This window comes from Podarcis erhardii (assembly GCF_964252035.2).
Source record: "Podarcis erhardii genome assembly, chromosome: 3".
NCBI lineage: Eukaryota > Metazoa > Chordata > Lepidosauria > Squamata > Lacertidae > Podarcis > Podarcis erhardii.
The window spans coordinates 116523383-116538023 of NC_138507.1; the positions used below are offsets into that span (position 1 = coordinate 116523383).

General features: G+C 45.9%; 1 long non-coding RNA gene across 1 annotated transcript; it reads right to left on the bottom strand.

Annotated features, from left to right (window-relative positions):
* Positions 1-3303: 3303 nt before the first annotated feature.
* Positions 3304-7879, bottom strand: LOC309337544. The gene is made up of 3 exons (XR_014154404.1): positions 7541-7879; positions 5337-5463; positions 3304-3508 (listed from the first exon to the last, which is right to left on the bottom strand). It is a non-coding gene; the product is annotated as an uncharacterized lncRNA (long non-coding RNA).
* Positions 7880-14641: the final 6762 nt, after the last annotated feature.

Below are 14641 nucleotides of genomic sequence, written 5' to 3' on the forward strand. Positions count from 1 at the left end.
AAACGTGCTGTCCTTTTTGCAGTTATCCTAATATCCACCAGATGGCAATGTCCTGCTTTTCAAGGGAAGCACATTCCTCATGTGAGACCTGGTCAGTGAACTGGCTGGTTTATGCCTGTGAAATTAACCTGGATGCATTCCCTTTTAGATCTGCGTTGGTATGTAGACATGCTGCATTGAGAGATGAAGTTACGACCGCCAGGGTCTTCCTTTCAAGGTCTTAGGTAAAGGTAAAGGGACCCCTGACCATTAGGTCCAGTCGTGACCGACTCTGGAGTTGTGGCGCTCATCTCGCTTTATTGGCCGAGGGAGCTGGTGTACAGCTTCCGGGTCATGTGGCCAGCATGACTAAGCCACTTCTGGTGAACCAGAGCAGCGCACGGAAACACCGTTTACCTTCCCACCAGAGCGGTACCTATTTATCTACTTGCACTTTGACGTGCTTTCAAACTGCTAGGTTGGCAGGAGCAGGGACCGAACAACGGGAGCTCACCCCGTTACGGGGATTCGAACCGCTGACCTTCCGATCGAGAAGTCCTAGGCTCTGTGGTTTAACCCACAGCGCCAGATCTAACAACACTCTTCTCCTGGGGTTCTCTGGCATTGAAATTTTAGGGGAAAGCTGCAGCAAGTTAAGAGATAAATGAATTTCCTGCTGTTTCACAGCTTCATTTCACAGATATGGCATTTTTTTTGTTGCATCTCTATCTGTTCCCTTCCCTGGCTTACAATCCTTAGCTCTCTCTCACCAGCCGAACTCCCTTCCTACAAACCTGGCTTCGCAGTTCCCTGAGCTCAGTGCTACTACTTCAAATCTTGTAATAAATATTTTTTTATTTATACCCCGCCCTTCCCGGTTCAGAAAACCAGACTCAGGGTGGCTAACAACAAATTTAAAACACTTAATTGTAATACAACATAGAAACAGCATAAAATATAGTATAAAGGAATGAATAACAATAAAATTCAAAGTTCAAAAATCAATTTGGGGGAAATCCATCCAATAAGCATTAGATAGTCACCAGGGCTAGCTGGCTGAATTAGTCCTACTTGGGCTAGTGAGGAGGATAGGGGAAAATTAGCTGTGGGGTATAAGAGCGGATGATCTTCATAAAAGGGGAGGGGGAGGGAAGAGAAGGGAAATAAAAGATCAGGCTGGATTCAAATTAAAGGCCAGGCGGAATAGCTCTGTCTTACAGGCCTGGTGGAAGGAGGTTAAATCCTGAAGGGCCCTAGTCTCATGGGACAGAGCATTCCACCAGGTTGGAGCCATCACTGAGAAGGCCCTGGCCCTGGTGGAGGAGAGTCTGACTTCCTTAGGGCCCGGGACCTCTAAACTATTGTTATTCATGGACCTTAAGGTCCTCTGCGGGGCATACCAGGAGAGGTGGTCCCATAAATACGAGGGCAGAAGTGCAGTACAATTTAGACAGGTGGGCTATATTATACCAATCAGCTTCATTGGACTGGTCATGTTGTTCAGATGCCTGATTATCGTCTTCCAAAGCAACTACTCTCTTCCCAACTTAAAAATGGAAAGCGTAATGCTGGTGGTCAACAAAAGAGGTTCAAAGACTCTCTCAAGGCAAATTTTTAAAAATGTAGTATAAACACCGACAACTGGGAAACACTGCCTGAGAGCGCTCCAATTGGGGAACAGCCTTTACCAAAGGTGTTGTGGGCTTTGAAGACGCTCAAACTCAGGACGCAAGGGAGAAATGAGCTAAGAGGAAGGCACGCTTGGCAAATCCACACCATGATCAACTCCCACCCGGAAACCAATTCCCCACTGTGAAAGGATGCGTAGATCCAGAATTGGCCTCCACAGACACATACAGATTCACTGTTATTGTGGCTATTGGATGGAGCCCGGCACACTTCCCTTGCGCCCCACTGGGCTCCCTTGGATAGCTCTCCGTCAGCTTCCTGTAGCAGAGTCGTTGCAGCGGTAGAAAACTGTTGCAGTGTGTGTAATAAATCAGACTGCACGCAAGCGTTCTTGCTTATCTCTTAACAGTCTTTAATCGTGTAGAAAAACATTATAAATCAACCCGGCGAGAGAGCGCACATCTTGCTGCCTCGCCGCAAAAGCGAAAGAAAAAAAGAAGAACACAGAGAAAACACTCCTCTCTGCAAACATGCCACGCCTCAGAATGTGAGACGTCACTCAGAACTGTTTAACCCTGTAAGTTCTGATTCTCCTCACAGTTATTACCATGTTTATGGAAGACAATCTTACTTGACTGCGAGTGATCGCCAAGGAAGAAAGAAGAATTACACCAATCATGGCTGGATTGCACTGGCTGACAGTTAGATTTTGGACCCAATTCAAAGTGCTGGTTTTGACCTATAAAGCCTTGGATGGCTCAGCACTGCAATACCTCAAGGATCACCTCTCTCCATATGAACCCACCTGAACCCTGAGATCATTATCTGAGGCTCTTCTTTGTGTGCCTCTTCCACAAGAGGTCTGGAAGTTGGCAACATGAGAATGGGCCTTTTTTGTGGTGGCTCCCTCTTTGTGGAATGCTCTCCCCAAGGAGGCTCGCTTGGCACCATCATGACCTATCTCTAGGCGACAGGTGGAAACGTTCCCCTATAACCAGGCCTTTGGCCTTTAACTACCTGTGCCCTTTTAGAAGTGGGTGGGATGTTTTTAATGTATTTCTTTTTCCTCTTGGTTTCAATGTGGGCTCTTTGTTTGTAAGTTGCTTTGGGTTGCTCTGGGCAAGATAATGTAACTAGCAAATTTAATAAACCAGCCAGCCAGCCAGCCAGCCAGCCAGCCAGCCAACCAACCATAGTAACATAAATCACAAAAAATATGTTGCAGTGTGGAGGGCTGTGTTGGAAGTGCACCATCAGGGATCATTCAGTTTGTAAGTTAAGAGTTAATTCTGCTAGTATTAAAGTCAACTAGCCAAAAGGAAGAAAGGAGGTGTTGCTTAGCCGTCAGGCAGAGTGGCATGATCTTCCCCAAAGATTGGGGGAGTTTTTCCTCATTATAATTGGCTGTATGTCTCCCTGCTATGTACAAGGCCTGAAATAATAAAGATGAAACCTTTCTGTCCCTTTCTCCTCAAATTAAGTAATGCTTTTGTTCAGTTTCTTTAGTAAAGTGTTATCAGGGCTCTTGACTCCACCTCTGTTATTTAAATGACTTTGTTAACAGCCTTCTGTTCAGGATTCCAGGAACTCCATTCCATTCCCCCTACCTTGGTTTTCCATCCTCCACAACCCCATGTTGGGAGAAAGGCAGGATGCAAAACCATTTAAAGGAAAGAAGAAGCAAACCAAACCAAATGTGATTTCTATGCAACCTTATTTTATTGAAAGTGAGAAGCAATCTCCTTTTGGATCTGCAAAATGCTGCAGAGGAGGAATGTCAGAGCTTGATGAAGGCCCATGAAGACTGATGTTGAAGAAGGAGCATCTGGTGTCAATGGCGAGTTATGGCGATGCAGCTTCTCAGTTTCCAAACCCTCAGCTGGGCATTCAGCCCAAAAACCTGTGTTTAGATAGGATAACAAGAACAGCGACAACAATACGACCATTTGAACATCTTCCCAGAAAAAGAACGAAGTCAGATTAAGAAAGCCGAAGGGGGAATTGCTCCATCACTGAAAGCTGAGCTCAGTTGGTTACAGCATGCTGCTGACAAGACCAAGGTCACAGGCTCAACATAGGACAGCTGTATATTCCTGCACTGCAGAGGGTCAGACTAGATGAGTCCCTTCAAACTCTGCAGTTCTATGATTGACCATGTAAAAGGCAGCACCCATGGCATTGTGGGAGAAATGTCCCTTGCAGGTGCAATATGGAGGAGGCTCACACAAAGTCCCCAATTGCTCAGACTTCATTCAGCAATGCATTACCAGACAGAGTCCCAATGAGTCTGAGAGAGCATTTTTATTATGCGCACTATGAAGGACAAAAATGTCAGCTTAGCGTTTCCATCGTTTCCCCAACCACCTTCTGGCACCCTATTGAGATGAGACGATCTGTCGGGACAACCTCCTCAGACCCATGGAAACATCTAGAGAGATTTATTGGAATAGAGCCTTTAATATGCACGATCAACTTGTTCTAAGTAATGGCTGTAATGCAGGGGTGTCCAAATTTTTTTCAAAGAGGGCCTGATTTGAGGAAGTGAACTTGCCTGAGGGCCGACCGAAGTGATTGACCTTTTTAGGATTGAAGTTGTTGAACTTTTGGGGGGATTTCCAGGAAATAAACTGCCACAGGAGCTGGATTTGTGGCAAGACCACCTGGAAGAATTTTACCCTTATGATTTCTATATAATCATATATCCATATATAACCATATATCCTAATGATGATTTTTATATATCCATGTATCCAAATGATTTTTGAATCGCTAAAGCTTCAGCAGAGCTAAATGCTTAGATCTTTAAAAAATCCAAAGTTGCCCTCTGATTTAGTTCTCCCTCACTGCCTTGATATTGTACTTGAAGGAAATAATAAATCTGATGTGTTGGCATTTTCCTCCCCCAGACAGCTCCTCAGCGGCTGAGTTAGGGAACAGGAAAAAATAGCCAGCCACAATGTTCTAAGTCGGTAGCAGATGGTAAAGGAGGGTTATTCAAGTGTCAACGGTTAAATAGGTTTCTTTTCCTTTTTATTGCTGTAAATTAGGATAAAGGACAAGTTGACGTACCATCTGAGGAGAAGCAGAAGCATTATTTACATGGTCAGGGGAAAAGCTTGTGCACGCTCATTGGTTTGATTTTTTGCTGCAATATACGATTATGTCATATTTAGGCTGTTTGTACTCAGGTATAAAACCCCACCGCACAAGGGTTTTGGTGCCCAGGCTCTGGAAACGATTCCACTGGGTCGTTATTGCTCAGCAATAAACATAGCCTTCTTTTTCTCCACTGCTGCGTCTGTCAATTCTTGGACACAATTTGAGTGGGCCACAGGTATCCCCTATATTTTTGCAACAGATTAAACCAACCAGCAGGACAAATTAGGCCCCTGGGTAGGACTTTGGCCATGCTTGCTCTAATGCTAAATTGCTGTTATACTTTCGTCCCAAGGAATGACAGACCAGCTGCTATTGTTATTTTAAATTATGTTAATTATGTGTGGAAATGCAATAAAATATATTCTTAGAAAAAGAAAGGAAAGAATTTGCCTGGATGAGGAGCTGGTACTATGCCACCATTTTGCTTTCAAACTCTTCCTATTATGGAACCAGGACAACTGCAGTGGGCACCTAAACCTCTCTTTTAAAAGCCTCGCATGGAATCTGTCCTGGTTGAGCTTAAATGCCAAGCTCTAAGGACGCCACCCTGGCAGAATTTTCTTTCTTACCATTTACAGCATCTGCTGCCATTCTTGCATATTCCGATTTGTCTCATTGGACGGCGGCAATAGCTATAATTGCAGTGGCCTCCATTAAGTGTGCATCTAAGGTTTTCATCAGGCACATTGGCGAGACCTACAGAAATGGAAAGAGGCGACATGGTAGAAATTCACCAAGAGAGAGAAAAGTTTTTCTCCGTCTCTCATAACATAAGAACTCACAAACTTCCTTTCTTCTTCTTCTTTTCTTTCTTTATTTAAACATAGTCCATAACAACTCAACAACAAACAAACAAACCCACCACCATTGACAATTTAATTATCAAAATTAAACTCCTATCCCCTTACACAAAGAAAACATAACATGAAAATAAAAGACTTCCTTTATCCTGTAAATGGCCTCCTTATTTACTTCTTGTATACTGTTTCTTTTATATGTGATTATTACAATTTCTCCTAATTATGACTTAAAAAACCTCAAAGTTTCCTGTGGAAATTAATCGAAACAAGTCCAGGTGTATACTTGGGGGCACTGTTTGATAAAGTATTCTCTGCCTTTCCCCCATTATTTTTGAAATTCTTGTCTAGGCCTTCCAATGATGCTGAAGGTTGGAATGTCCTGCTGTATAGTCACAGGGCTGTGACGAGTAGAAATTTCCCCATTCGCTTTTATTGAAAGAAAGTTCATACCCTCCAACATTTCTCCGACGAAAATAGGGACGTCCTATTCCATAATGAAAGTAATAATAATTTTATTATTCATACCCTGTCCATCTGACTGGCTTGCCCTAGCCACTCTGGGCGGCTTCCAACATATATGTAAACAGAATAAAACATTAAACATCGAAAAACTTCCCTATACAGGGCTGCCTCCAGATGTCTTCTAAAGGTTGTATAATTACATATCTCCTTGGCTCAGGGGTTGCATAACTCCATACCCTCCAACACTTCTCCAATGGAAATAGGGACATCCTAAGGAAAAGCGGGACATTTTGGGATCAAATCAGAAACCATGAAGGTTTCTGTAAATCCAGAACTGTTTCTGGAAAACAGAGACACTTGGAGGGTCTGAAAATTTTGGTGCATTAGCCTTTCAAGGCTACCCTGGACAACCTGAAACTTGCTAGTTGAGGTTGTGTTGCCATGGCCTTGCTACACCTAGATAAATATCTCCTATGACTGACAGTTGGAGTCCGGGTTTTATGGGCTGTCCGGGCAGAACCCACAGAGTGTTGGTGTATTGAACCCAATATTTCCCCAATGATTTAGCATGACTGCTTTTAGCCTCTCAATCATCTAGGGGGCTCATCCGGCATTTCACACTACTAGACTCCAACTGTCAGTCAAAGAAGAAATTCATTTAAGCACTGCAAGGCCAGAGTGATACAACCTCAATACCTCGCAGCTAGACTGGTGACTGGGAGCGACTGCCGAAAACACAAAACACCGGTCTTGAAAGACCTACATTAGCTCCCAGTACGTTTCCAAGCACAATTCAAAGTGTTGGTGCCGACCTTTAAAGCCCTAAACGGCCTCAGCCCAGTATACCTGAAGGAGCGTCTCCACCCCCATCATTCTGCCCCGACACTGAGGTCCAGCTCCGAGGGTCTTCTGGCAGTTCCCTCACTGTGAGAAGCCAAGTTACAGGGAACCAGGCAGAGGGCCTTTTTGGTAGTGGCGCCTGCCCTGTGGAACGCCCTCCCATCAGATGTCAAAGAAATTACGGTAACAACTATTTGACGTTTAGAAGTCATCTGAAGGCAGCCCTGTTTAGGGAAGTTTTTAATGACTGATGTTTTAATGTATTTTCAATCTTTGTTGGAAACTGCCCAGAGTGGTTGGGGAAACCCGGCCAGATGGGTGGGGTGGGAATGAATGAATGAATGAATGAATGAATAAATCAATCAATCATATCTTCTACTAGCTTAATCAAAAATATGTGCATTAGGAGAAAATGGCATTAAAGCGCTGTGGAATTTTCATGAGGACATTAAAAAAAAAAATCAATTTGCAAAGCTGATACGAAAAATTGAACTAAAGATTGGTGGGGAAAATGAGAAACTGAAATTGACCAATTTGTCCGTCCCTAATGGTCAGGGATGATGAGCACTGGAGTCTAGCAGGAGTTGGATATCCACATGTTCCCCATGATCTCTGCTTTAGAGTTTGCATTTAAGTTTTCTAGCTGTTGCACAGGTCCACTTATTCCTTACCTGGAGAAGCCAGAGCTAAGGTCAAGAGGGCAGAGAAGATGAGATGGAGGAGTTTCATGACGCCCCAGAAGGTTGACTCCTTCTGTGTGAGAAACCAGCACGGCTGCAGTGGAGGAGAGTGACAACAATGGTGGGGACACTCAGAGTCCTTCCAAAGGTCTGCATTTATAAGCCTCCGGGGAAATTGTGAAAGCCTGGGCAATCAGTTAACAGAAGATGGCAGGAAGGGTTTTGAAAGCCTAACCATGCTCTCTCTTAGCTTAGAAGGGGCTTGCAGGAAACCTTGAACGATCTTGGAGACTCAAAGGAAGAGGTGTTGCCAAATTTACCAGGCAAGGAAACCAGAGGCACCTCAAGGCTGTCAGTATTCTTGCAGGATGCGTTCAAACCCTGCTGCCCAGAATTCGACACAGTATTCCAGGTGCATAGCAACTCATCTCTGGTAGGTCTCGCCTCCATGAAGCAGTTGCTGAGACTGAAGGTCCTCAACTCCCCACAGCTGCCTAAGTCCTCTACTCTCCAGGGTTTTTTCCAAGCAACCAGAGACTGTGCCTGTACATCGCCAACCTCTCCTTCACCCTTTTCATGCCTCTTCTGGTTCTGGGAGACAATTGGGGAGGAGAGAGAGTTACCCTGGCTCTTCACCAGCTTCTTGGTCTCCCTCCTCTCCTACTTTAGCTTCTGCCTCTGATTCTCTCACACAGACGTTTCAGCTTCTGTCACTTCCCACTCTGCTCCCTCTTCTCCCTCTGACCACTCTGACCATCGTTGCCCCATCACCAATTCCCTGGGCTCTGAGCCTTCTTCCCTTGGGGGTCCCCCAGTTAGTTCCTCCCACCATGCCTCTGCTTCCAACTAGGCCATGACATCTGCATTATAAAAAAGCCATCATGATAATTGTGCTTTGCCTTTGCTTCAGCATTTAAGCATTGCAACTCAAACTCACTCCACTAGGTGCTCCCCTTTCCTTGTAAAATGCCCATCTCCTTCCAGAATGAAGGGAATTTAAATAGGGGAGGGAAAACATTTGTTTTAAGTCTTCACAGTGGGTGACAAGCTGAAAAGAATCCCAAATCAATGGAGACTGAGTCCTATCGGTACCCATGAAGCCCACATGGAGTCTTAGATCTGTTGCAGATTTATTTTTTTGTTCCTGGAAAGCACTTCTTGAGAAACTGGTTTCATTCTGAACATAATGGCTCTGCATTACCTCATGGTGTGGCCATTGGAAAACAGAGGGAAAGAGTTTTGGAAATGGGTGTGTATATTCAAACCTGCCCAAGGGTGTTGTTGTTGTTTAGTCGTTTAGTTGTGTCCGACTCTTCATGAACCTCAAGGTAAAGGGACCCCTGACCATTAGGTCCAGTCGTGACCAACTCTGGCGCTGCTGCGCTCATCTCGCTTTATTGGCCGAGGGAGCCGGTGTACAGCATGATTAAGTCGCTTCTGGCGAACTGGAGCTGCGCACGGAAATGCCGCTTACCTTCCCGCCGGAGCGGTACCTATTTATCTCTCAGGTTTATTGAGGGAAGCGGGGTCAGCAGCTGTGTGTGTGTTTGTGTTGGCCTGGATTGTTTGGAGAAAACTAGGAATGTTACGGTGCTATGTTGTTGTTGTTTAGTCGTTTAGTCGTGTCCGACTCTTCGTGACCCCACAGACCACAGCATGCCAGGCACTCCTGTCTTCCACTGCCTCCCGCAGTTTGGTCAAACTCATGCTGGTAGCTTCGAGAACACTGTCCAACCATCTCGTCCTCTGTCCTCCCCTTCTCCTTGTGCCCTCCATCTTTCCCAACATCAGGGTCTTTCCCAGGGAGCCTTCTCTTCTCTTGAGGTGGCCAAAGTACTGGAGCCTCAGCTTCACGATCTGTCCTTCCAGTGAGCACTCAGAGCTGATTTCCTTAAGAATGGAGAGGTTTGATCTTCTTGCAGTCCATGGGACTCTCAAGAGTCTCCTCCAGCACCATAATTCAAAAGCATCAATTCTTCGATGATCAGCCTTCTTTATGGTCCAGCTCTCACTTCCATACATCAGTACTGGGAAAACCATGGCTTTAACTATACGGACCTTTGTTGGCAAGGTGATGTCTCTGCTTTTTAAGACGCTGTCTATGTTTGCCATCGCCTTTCTCCCAAGGAGCAGGCGTCTTTTAATTTCGTGACTGCTGTCACGATATGCAGTAATCATGGAGCCCAAGAAAGTAAAATCTCTCACTGCCGCCATTTCTTCCCCTTCTATTTGCCAGGAGGTGATGGGCCCAGTGGCCATGATCTTCGTTTTTTTGATGTTGAGCTTCAGACCATATTTTGCGCTCTCCTCTTTCACCCTCATTAAAAGGCCCAAGGGTGTTAGGGTTAGGCAAATGCCAATTTCACATTCTTTGGTGGATGAATTTGCAGGAGGGCCCTGGGACCTCCCCTGTGAACTGGCAACCAATCAGAGACTGGATCGTCTGCTTGCCGCGAGATTGGCCAATGGCCGCAGGGCTTTCAGGGCGGTCCCCTGGGCACGGGACCAACTGCCCAATGGAGTTCCGGGCTTGCTTGGACATTCGGCCTCTTTGAGGTAAGCTTAGATCATGGTTGGAGGGGAGGTTGTAGCCTCTGCCTGCCACTCTTTGGGTAATGGTATCCTGCTCAAAGGATCCGGAAGGAGTGACTCCTGTCTGACGCCCAGATGGGGGCTAGGGCCAGACCACTCCTCCAACGGGAACCCCTTAGGGGACACCCTGATTTTATGTAGGTCATAGGGCATACCTTCCGGTTGGCTTTACCCTTAGTGTCACTGCCAGCAGATGGGCTGGAATGACATAGTAAAGGCAAAGGGATCCCTGACCATGAGGTCCAGTTGTGGCCGACTCTGGGGTTGCGGCGCTCATCTCGCTTTATTGGCTGAGGGAGCTGGCGTACAGCTTCTGGGTCATGCGGCCAGCATGACTAAGCCGCTTCTGGTGAACCAGAGCAGTGCACGGAAACACTGTTTACCTTCCCACCAGAGTGGTACCTATTTATCTACTTGTACTTTGACATGCTTTCGAACTGCTAGGTTGGCAGGAGCAGGGACCGAGCAACGGGAGCTCACTCCATCGCAGGGATTCGAACCACTGACCTTCTGATCGGCAAGTCCTAGGCACTGTGGTTTAACCCACAGCGCCACCTGCGTCCCTGGAATGACATACACGGCTGCTTATCCCAATCCCTGTGGCCAAACCTTCACATATGTAACAATAAAGTCGTTATTTGATCCCATAAAACCAATATTCTGTGTCCTGTATAGTTATTGAAGCCTTAGGGAATGGGGGTGGTCACGGGGCCTTGACACAAAATCACCACTTGCTGCACAGAGGAAAAGGTGTGGGGCAGTCTAATCAAGGGAAGGGTTTTCAAATGCGCATCAAGTAACCACACTTGAGGTTGTTGTGACCGGGAATTAAGGTAAAAAGATAAGGGCAAGGGACCCCTGGATGGTTATGTCCAGTCAAAGGCGACTATGGGGTGTGGCTATCATCTTGCTTTTAGGCCGAGGGAGCCGGTGTTTGTCCACAGACAGATTTCCGGGTCATGTGGCCAGCAGGACTAAACTGCTTCTGGCTCTACGGGACACTGTGACGGAAGCCACAGCACATGGAAATGCCGTTTACCGTCCCGCTGCAGCAGTACCTATTTATCTACTTGAACTGGTGTGCTTTCAAACTGCTACGTTGGCAGGAGCTGGGACAGAGCAACGGGAGCTCACCCCATCGTGGGGATTCGAACCACCCACTTTCTGATCAGCAAGCCCATGAGCTATGATTCTAGACTGAGAAAAATGGCACCTTTGTGCTCCAAAGGGGTTAATGAATATGCCACCTGCTTGTTTGTGGGGCCATGAAAGAAAGTGATCCCATCAAATGATAACTTCACATGTGCCAGAACGTTGCATTTTTATGGTTTTAACTGTTGGGAAGAATTACGGCTAAAACTGGATGGTTGGGTGGAGTGGAAGAGAGGGCAGGGGAAATACCTCCACTCTGATCAGAGTTGAACTGAGTTGGCATCTATCTGTCTTGGAAGACAATGGAGGAGTGTGCCTTTGTGAGTGAGGTCAGGCTGTTGGACAGTTGCAGCACCTGTTGTGGCTGTGGAGACTGATGCAGGAGAGACATGTTTTGTTGCAGCTGGGGCAGATGAAGGCATCCAGTTGTGCAGCTGCAGGTGCACCACGGCATTTCTCCTCTCTGCGCTGGAACCCCCTGGGATCTTGGTACCGCTTGGCAGAGGTTGGGGTTGGTTGGCCACTTTTGTAACAGTATTACTGATGAGCATTCCCAATGTGTCAGTTTAGGTGGGGTGGGAAGAGAGAGCATTCTGTACCTTAAGCAAGAGCTTTGCTACATGCATCCGTTGGAAGGTGTTGAAACCTTGGAGTGACACAACCATACCATTGTGTTTCAGTACCCTGAGGTAGAAAACTCCAATCCATGCTTGGAAAACAAAGAACGGGTTTTGAAACTGCAGAGACCAGAGTTGAGTAAATGCAAAGAGGCAAACCACGGAGAGACCTGGTCTGAATAAAGACATTGGATTCTTATCTCATACATGATAAAGCTTATCATCTTATACATGATAAAGCTAATTTTGGCCATCTCACCCCTTGCTTTTTCCTGTAAGACCAATTGCAGTCAATAACAGTTGTCAGCTGGTTTACCACACCTATCAGTCAATCACTCATTCCCACCACCCTTCTGAGTAATACCCCTCCCCACCTTCCCACTATTTAGAAGGGTCTGGTGACTTCTGTTTCAGTGTATCTGAAGAAGTGTGCATGCACACGAAAGCTCATACCAAGAACAAACTTAGCTGGCCTCTAAGATGTTACTGGAACGATTTTTTTTTTAATTGTTTGGTCTGAAGAGGTTAAGGGAATAATAATAATAATAATAATAATAATAATAATAATAATAATAATAATAATTTCATTATTTGTAGCCTGTCCATCTGACTGCAAAAGTGCAGGTACATTTAAATGTATGCAACTCTGTTCTCTGCAGCGTCAAAGCCTCTTCTTTGTTTTCTTAAGCATGGACTTTCCCATTTTGGGCCTTACTGAAAAGTAAGGTTTGCTCTGTCGTTCTGAGCTTAAGTACAGAAAGTACAGTACACACACACACTGCTTCATTTTAGGGAACTTTTGACACTTGTCATGGCAGAAGGGGCAAGCTCAAAACAGATGGAAATCCAGACAATAAGGGCTGTGAGAGAAGGGCTATAGCTTAGTAGTGGAGCACCGGCACTATAGGCAGAATCTACCAGGTTCAGTCCCCAGCATCTCCAGTTAGGGCTGGGAGAGTACCCTGTTTGAAACCCTGGAGAGCTGTTGCCAGTCAGTGCAGGCAATATTGAACTAGATGGACCAATGGTCCGATGGAAAATGGTCTCACTTGCTATAACACACCTTCCAGTGTCCCTGTGTGAGAAATGTGCTAAGCAGGGTTTGCTTTCTTTAGTTCAGAGGTCAAGGTTTGGAAGAAAGAGCTTGTTCCACCCAGCAACTCCTGCAAGCGACCCACCTTTGACTTATGGGAGAGAAGAGTTGCGATGGGCAGGAAATATTATAAATAATAAATTATTCTCATTCTTATTATATAATAATAATTTATTATTTATATCCCGCCCATCTGGCTGAGTTTCCCAGCCACTCTGGGCGGCTCCCAATCAAGTATTAAAAACAATACAGCGTTAAATATTAAAAACTTCCCTGAACAGGGCTGCCTTCAGATGTCTTTTAAAGATAGGATAGCTACTTATTTACTTCACATCTGAAGGGAGGGTGTTCCACAGGGTGGGCACCACTACCAAGAAGGCCCTCTGTCTGGTTCCCTGTAACCTCACTTCTCACAATGAGGGAACCGCCAGAAGGCCCTCGGCGCTGGATCGCAGTGTCCAGAATGAACGATGGGGGTGGAGACGCTCCTTCAGGTATACAGGGCCGAGGCCGTTTAGGGCTTTGAAGGTCAGCACCAACACTTTGAATTGTGATTGGAAACGTGCTGGGAGTTTGGCAAGGCTGTGTTTTCCTGGTACTATTTGGCTTTGTCCCCAAAGTGCCATGGAAAAGATGAAAGCTCCATAGCTGGAAAGTAATTGAGATCATATAATAATGAGTTCTGCTTCTTCTATGTTTTGGAAAAATATATGCTCTAAAACAGTACATATCTGCACATCAGGCAGAACAACATAAAAAGTAACTGCCAAGCTCCTCCATCTAACCCTTTAGAGAATATGGACACACATAGCACACATAGCCACTAGAGGTCCTGCCTTCTCTGTCAAAAATCTCTCTGCAGAGTTTGTTGCTAATTTTGCAATACATGCAGCACTCTGTTTTCGGAATGCGGAAGCACCCGTAAGGAAGGCTATGTGCACTTTGTGCTTAAAGACATCAGATTGATTTCTGCATTGAGACAATTTAGGCTCTCTCCTCTACATTGAAGCTGTCCCAGAAACTCCAGAGGGTGCAGAATGCTGCAGCGAGGCTCCTCACGGGGTCTCTGCCATGGGAGCATTTTCACCCCGTGCTTTTCAAGCTGCACTGGCTCCCGGTGGAGTACAGGGTCAGATTTAAGGTGCTGCTTTTGACCTTTAAAGCCCTTCACGGCCTAGGACCCTCGTACCTACGGGACCGCCTCTCCTGCTATGCCCCACGGAGAGCCTCAAGGTCCATAAATAACAACACCCTAGTGGTCCTGGGCCCTAAGGAAGTTAGATTGGCTTCAACCAGAGCCAGGGCCTTTTCAACACTGGCTCCGGCCTGGTGGAACGCTCTGCCTCATGAGACCAGGGCCCTGCAGGATCTGATTTCTTTCCGCAGGGCCTGTAAGACAGAGTTGTTCCGCCTGGCCTTTGGCTTGGAGCCAGTTTGATTCCCTCCCTCCCTCTCTCCCCCCCTTTTTTCCTTTTTCTTTTCCTTCTCCTCCTGCGATGAGGCTACATTTTAATATTTTAATGTTCCATTATTTTAATGTTGTATTTTATTTTTGTTTTTAAGTTTGTAATCATTCATCTTGTTTTTATTATTGCTTGTAAGCCGCTCTGAGCCCGGCCTCAGCTGGGGAGGGCGGGG